This window comes from Mus pahari, chromosome 7 (genome assembly GCF_900095145.1).
Source record: "Mus pahari chromosome 7, PAHARI_EIJ_v1.1, whole genome shotgun sequence".
In the NCBI taxonomy this organism is placed as follows: Eukaryota; Metazoa; Chordata; class Mammalia; order Rodentia; family Muridae; genus Mus; species Mus pahari.
Genome location: NC_034596.1, coordinates 39986681 through 39994330, shown reverse-complemented (window position 1 = coordinate 39994330; position 7650 = coordinate 39986681). Strand labels below are relative to the sequence as shown.

At 40.3% G+C, this 7650-nt stretch overlaps 1 pseudogene; it reads right to left on the bottom strand.

Annotated features, from left to right (window-relative positions):
* Positions 1–6295: 6295 nt before the first annotated feature.
* LOC110324873 lies at positions 6296–7398 on the bottom strand (annotated as a pseudogene).
* Positions 7399–7650: the final 252 nt, after the last annotated feature.

Genomic DNA, 7650 nt, shown 5'->3' with positions numbered 1-7650 from the left:
TCTCTTCTCTCTTCTCTCTTCTCTCTTCTCTCTTCTCTCTTCTCTCTTCTCTCTTCTCTCTTCTCTCTTCTCTCTTCTCTCTTTCTCCCTGCATTTCTTGAATAAAATCCATAGAGTCTCCTCTGTTCCATCAAGGCCCGCTGCGCACTCTGGTCAGTGTTGGGAACTTCTTCCCTATTCCATCTGTCCCGCAACCCTGGGGTGCTAGCAAGGTAGCCCCAGGTCTGCCCCTTCTCCACCCACCGCCGCGTGGGTCAGAGGCAATGCCCACCCAGGGCCGAGTGGAAAGCGCCTGGCAGACCAGAGAATAGGGAAACTCTGGCAGGGCGTGGGCATCTTTTCCCTTCCCCCACTTCTCCCCAGGCCCCCCTGGGGCCCCCCCTTTTTATTTTATTTTGTTCCCAACACCTTAAGACTCTACTCTTGCTTCCTTCCACGATGGAATATAAACTATACATTTGAATAAATCATTTTTCTTTCCAAGTTACTTTTGGCCATGGTGTTTATCATTGCACCAGAACATAAACTGGGACAGGATGAGAATAGAATCCCACAATCCCCTTCAAGGGTAGAGTTCCAATGGTATAAATGTCCAACTATTCCCTACCTTGTAAATCATTAACCGTCTCCCAACAATGTCAAGTTGAGGACTTAAACCTTTAGGGAACATTCCAAATCCAAGTTGCCATGCAGTTCCCTAAGCAGAGCTGATAAAAGAGCAGGGTCATGACTCAAACTCAGTTGACTGGCTGTATACCGCAAAGCCTATCTTCTATACCAATGTGCAGCTGTAGTGGCTGAGGCAGGAAGATCACAAGGTTAAGGTCAGTTTGGGTAACTTATAAGGGTCCTATCTCATCAGTAACAAAGCGCTGGGATAGCTCTGTGTAGAGTGCATGCTTAGTGTGTAAGAGGCCCTTGATTCAGCCTCCGCACTGGTAGAAGAGAAGGCTATTCCCCTAGCTATTCACCATTGATCATATAAAATGCAAGCTCTGCTCAGAAAATGTAATCATTTTTTTTTTCCTGAAAATGATCTAATAGGATAAACCAAATTAATTATCTGTACTACAAATTACTTCATTAAACAAACTTGATATTCACTCATCTTTGAAGTCTCAGGAAAAAAAAATGCTGAAATTCAATCTTCACCATCAAGTCTTTTCCCTTTCCAAAAATATAACTGTGACAGCAGAAATTCATCCTATGAAAAAGGTTGAAGGATGGGGCCTTTGAGAATCTTCTATCAGAAAAGTGATACTCGGAAAGAGCTGGCAGATAAGAACTATCACTCAATATTAGCAAGTCTATTTAGGATTAGTTTGCACCATAAAGTCCTCAAGACCTCTAGCCGGAGAAAGCTTATTGAACTCTCATTTAATATATATTGGAGATAAAAATAACTCAGGATCAGGTGGTAGCTGGATGCCACCAAAGAACAAAAATCTTTTTTTACATTAGAATCTTGTTATACGAGATTCATGAACTCCATTCTCTTTGGTAACCGCCAGCATATTTAGATAATTGATCATGTGAGCTGCCCTTGGGTTTCGACTGACTGTCAATTAAGTTTGTTCTTAATGTTGCTGTATAGGAATGGCTACAGGCAGTGGCAGATGACACTGCTACTTTAGGGTGATAGGATTTAAGAGAACATCCTGACAAATGCTTCTGGCAGCTAGAAGCAGAATATTCAGATGTAAATTCCCTTTTACATCAGCAGAGCAATATTTATCTTTGACAGCCCTGATTGCCTACTAGGGAGGTCCTTTTCAGAGATTGAGTTGAATAAAATACTGGCTGGCTTTTACATTGAAAAAATTCACAATCAGGAATGACAACAGTTAATGGAACACCTAAGTCTTATGGAAAAATTCTTTAATTTTTTCCCCCCCAAAGAAAAGTAAACTTAATTAAAAGAAGCAGAAAAATAGTAAGATATATGCAGAAAATATTTGTATTTAATTGAGGTAGTTGCATCTTACTCATTTTTAACTGTTGACTTATTAATAGAATGTATCGGTCATGGCTTCCTGGCTTGAGTGATTGACTCCTCAATGGTATCAACTAAAGTGGACAGTAGGAAATTTAGTGACTCATATAACCCATCTGCCAAAAAGACAAAAGTTGACCTGACCTCTGGGGCTGAACCAAAGGCCTAAAAGCCTTTCGTGTGTATGGTTTAAATTGTAACTTCCATCGGCTCACATCCCTCCACCATCATCTCTGTATGGCAAATGATATAGCTCTGGTCTTATCTGCACTTACACTCCTAGAGAAGGAAAATGATATCTTTCCACAACTTGAATTTCAAACCTCTACACATAAGAGTTGGACAGCCGGCCGGGCATGGTGGCACATGCCTTTAATCCCAGCACTTGGGAGGCAGAGGCAGGTAGATTTCTGAGTTCGGGGCTAGCCTGGTCTACGGAGTGAATTCCAGGACACCAGGGAGGGCTATACAGAGAAACCCTATCTCAAAAAAAAAAAAAAAGAGTTGGACAGCCAAGGTTCATACCTTAGACCACTCAGCACCAACAAGGTCAAATAGAGTATACAACCTCCTTCTCTATCAATGCCCATCATGACAGCAGAAATCCAGGCTATGAAAAAGGTTGAAGGATGGGGCCTTGGGATTTGGTCCATTTGTCAGATGATGGATTAACACAGAGAAAAACAAGGAATGAGAGAACAAAGATGACTCAGGTAGTATGCAAAACAGAACAAAACAAAAACAAAGCAAAGAAAAACAAAAAGAAGAACAAAAATACCACTAGTAAGTGTACAATCTTGCTTTTTAATTGCTTAACGTAACATTGATAGGTTTTTATTTGGACAAATGTGCTATAATGATCTGAGCTGAACGATTACTAAATTCACTTTTGGCCACCCTGTATGAGGGGCATTACTTTTGGGTAAGCAAACAGAATACAGTTTTGATTGTTTTGGTTCTTTTTATTATTATTATTATAAATACTACGTATCAAGGATTCCCATTGGCTTAATTTTGAATTATTTTCTAACCAATGGAGGAAGGGCCACAGACTTAACTTGATAATGGTTACTTTTCCACACACGGGGTGCCACATTAATATTTTAAAGATAGTCTTTATATGAATTCCAGCTGGGTTGCATGTGTTCAACTATTGCTCAGGCAAGTGTGCATGTTTGAGATAATTATACTGCTTTCCCTATTTATTTATGAAGTGTCACATTAAAATTTAAAGCAAGATCTATCATGGAATAGAGAAGTGTTACCAATAGCAAGCCGCAGTCCTCGCCCCAGTCTGTTGTTGAGTGTGGTTAGACTTAGCTTTCAAATCCAGCTGCTTAGTACTTACCAACAAAGGTAACCAAAATAAACACTAGGGAGCTTGAAATAAAAGAACACACTAATCTAAGAGTCAGCTTGAAGAGGCAGATTTCCCCGAATAGTTAATAGAACTTTATAAGTTACTCATAATTTTTAAAGGAGCCTCGCTATACTTTATTTCGATACTCCACCCTTTCTGGTGATTCCTGATAGGAAATTTCAGGGTAGGGCTGTGTTTTATATTGATTCTTGACTCTATTGACATCAGTTTTTGAAATTAGGTGAAAATGAAAAGCAAAAGTCTGTAAAATTGACATTTTTAAGATGCCAAAATACTCTACTTCATCCTTTGCCAAACCCACTTGATCACCTACTTTTACTTTTTTTTTTTAAACGAAATAACAGTGAAAGTTTAACCTAAGTTTAATACTTGAATTGGGGGTTTGTACACTGTAATACTTCATCAAGGAACTGAGTACAAGTGGAATGTGTATTGGGAGTGAATATGGTGGGAGAGAACATGAGGTCATCAATGAGTATGGGAACTCTGCTCTGACATAGCCACTTTCTTTTTTATTTTTATTAGCTATTTTCTTTATTTACATTTCAAATGCTATCCTGAAAGTTCCCTATACCCTCCCTCCACCCTGCTCCCCTACCCACCCACTCCTACTTCTTGGCCCTGGAGTTCCCCTGTACTGAGGCAGACAAAGTTTGCAAGACCAAGGGGCCTCTCTTCCCAATGATGGCCAACTAGGCCATCTTCTGCTACATATGCAGCTAGAGACATGAGCTCTGGGGGTGCTGGTTAGTTCATATTGTTGCTCCACCTATAGGGTTGCAGACCCCTTCAGCTCCTTGGGTACTTTCTCTAGCCCCTCCATTGGGGGCCCTGTGTTCCATACAATAAATGAATGTGAGCATCCACTTCTGTGTTTGCCAGGGACTGGCATAGCCTCACACAAGTCAGCTATATCAGGGTCCTTTCAGCGAAGTCTTGTTGGCATATGCATATGGGTTTGGTGGCTGATGATGGGATGATCCCCAGGTGGGGTAGTCTCTGAATAGTCCATTCTTTTGTCTTAGCTGCAAACTTTGACTCTGTAACTCCTTCCATAGGTATTTTGTTCCCTATTCTAAGGAGGAATGAAATATCCACACATTGGTCTTCCTTCTTCTTGATTTTCTTGTGTTTTGCAAAATGTATCTTGGGTATTCTAAGTTTCTGGGCTAATATCCACTTATCAGTGAGTGCATATCTAGTGACTTCTTTTGTGATTGGGTTACCTCAGTCAGGATGATATCCTCCAGATACATCCATTTGCCCAAGAATTTAATAAATTCATTGTTTTTAATAGCTGAATAGTACTCCATTGTGTAAATGTACCACATTTTTTTTATCCATTCCTCTGTTGAGGGACATCTGGGTACTTTCCAGCTTCTGGCTATTATAAATAAGGCTGCTACTGAGATTCCACCTCATACCAGTCACAATAGCTAAGATCAAAAATTCAGGTGACAGCTGATGCTGGCGAGGATGTGGAGAAAGAGGAACACTCCTCCATTGCTGGTGGGATTGCAAGCTTGTACAACCACTCTGGAAGTCAGTCTGGTGGTTCTAACCAATACCCCCAGAACTCATGTCTCTAGCTGCATATTTAGGAGAAGATGGCCTATTTGGCCATCATTGGGAAGAGAGGCCCCTTGGTCTTGCAAAGTTTATATGCCCCAGTACAGGGGAATGCCAGGGCCAAGAAGTGGGAGTGGGTGGGAAGGGGAGCAGGATGGGGGGAGGGTATAGGGAACTTTCAGGATAGCATTTGAAATGTAAATAAAGAAAATATCTAATAAAAAATGAAATTAAAAAAAATAGACATAGTACTACCTGAAGATCCAGCAATACCTCTCCTGGGCATATACCCAGATGTTCCAACTGGTAATAAGGACACATAGCAACTTTCTAAGTACCACTTTTGTGTCATCAAGGCAAATGTCATCATAGTAGAGGAGGAAGTATTTCCAATTATCATTATAACAACTTGGAGTTCAAAACAACCCTTGAGAACTACATACCATTCTCTGAACCATTGAACAAAAGCAATACATTCATTTTTACAAACTCTACACTCACATACAACATATATTCATGTATATGCATATATACATATAAACTCTGGATAAACCTATATTGAGATACTAGACTCCTCCAGCTATGAGATCCTTCATAAATGATTTAACTGCTCTAAGCCTCAGTATTTCCTCACCCATAAAGTAGACATATTAACAAAGTCTACTTCATATATTTAAAAATTATGCAAGATTAATTTATGTATAGCATTTGGTGCACTTATATCTATTACTAGCTCAACCAATGATAATTATTGCCATTATCTATTAATTTTTACTAAACATTTTTTAACTCTTAAAAAATTCCTTTATTTCTTTCAAATTTACTTGTATGTAAATTTAAATTGACTGCTTTGTAAAATCCTCAGTGAGGATAAGTGCACATATGCATGCAAGAAATAGTAGAAGTCAAAAAAATAAAATAAATTAAAATAAAATAAAAAATAAAAAAAGAATCAAGTCATAGATGGAAACTGGAATTTCAGAGCTTGTGAGCAGTCAGGTGAGTGGTGAGAAATGTCCCTTGGTCCTCTGCAAGAGTGGTAAGGTTTTCTGAGCCTTCTCTCCAACCTTGCACAGTGAAATCACTTCTAACTGGTTCTACATAATTGACTATAAGTTATGGGTGTCAGTGGCATAACAGAGGGTAAATAGCATGGTCAGACATAACCGAGCAAAGGGCACAGATGCATTCAGGACAGGGGAAGCTGAAGGCAAGCATCATAAGATCAGGCTGACAGGGAGAAAGGGCCTTCATCTTAGAACATGGTTTCCCCCTGTTTGCCCATCCTCACAGAGCTGTAGGAGTGGTGGGGATGCTGAAATGTGAACACTCCCCTCATAGTAAATGTGCCTTTATGGAGATAAGAATCTGCTGCAGAACAGGATGCTGTTGGCTTGCCTGTGCCTGATGAAGAAAAGGAAGGAGTGGTCAGCAAACAGCCATGATGAGCCACTAGATTAACGGGGAAAGCGAATGCCAGAAAGGATACTGCTGCAGCTTCTGTGCCTTCCTCATTGACCTCCACTACACTCTTGTGAACAAACTTGGACAGAAACAGGTTTCGCTCTGGAGACATTGCTGAGAAGTCAGCCTTGGCCTCTTCAAATACATCCACCATTCCCAAACACTGAAGCACAGATTTCATCTCATAATCCTCTTGCAGTTTAAATTTTGGAAGGAAAACCTTAACCTTAGTGGCCCATATATTTTCTGGTTTGGACCAGGCTATTAGCTTTTCAAAAGTGAGATCATTTTCCACCTTGCGGAGGTCCACATCTGGAAGCAGGACCACCAAGCTCAGCTCTATGCCCTAGTAGAGCATTATCAGCAATGTAGCTGGCACCTCCTCCATATGGGCAAGTTTAAACATGCCTTCCTGATACATCATTTGCACTGGCCTTTTCTCATCCCTGTTTATTTTAAATGGTATCTCCCTGGTGGATTCTTTGCAAAATTGGTGAGCCCATATCCCTTTGAAATATAAGGCATTGATGAGAACCAGTCTGGTCTGTGGATCAACTGAGTCATGTGACAAGAACTCTGAAATTTTGCCTGCAGTCTGTTTGGAAATCCTTATGTTTATGTGTTGCCTGGACTCCTCTGCAGCTTCACCAAACGAGAGCTGCTCCATCTCTGAGTCATGAAAGTGAAGAGAGGACTCCTTAAAGGTTGGGAGGACTTCACAAGTTTTGTCTGGTAAGAGCCTGTTGACCACTGTAAGGGAGTACTTTCTGTCTGGATTGTTCAACTTCCTGAGAAGCAACTGAAAGCCTTGATGGATGTCTTTCTGTTTGTTCAAACCAAGTGCCTGAGATATCTGGACTGCAGTCTATCTCTTTGCACCCAATAGGACCATAGCTCGAGCAGAAGATATGCTCACAGGAGAATAACATACATTTTTAGAAGGGTTGCTTTGACATAACATCTTCAATGGATGGATGGCAAAGGTGCCATTTGCTTCAGACAGAGTACTGATGATGCCGAATCTAAGTAGCTGCTGCTCAGTGTAGCTTTTGTAACCTGGATACCCCCTGTAGCTTAACAAAGATTACTAAAGATTTTTAAATGAACTATGAAGGTACGTTTTTAGAATACAAAGCTACAGAAGCCACTCAATAATTTCCAAATCAAGAATACTTGCCCAGACAGTCTTAAATATTTTGTGGATATGCAACATTCAAATATTCATTATAATACCATGATTCAT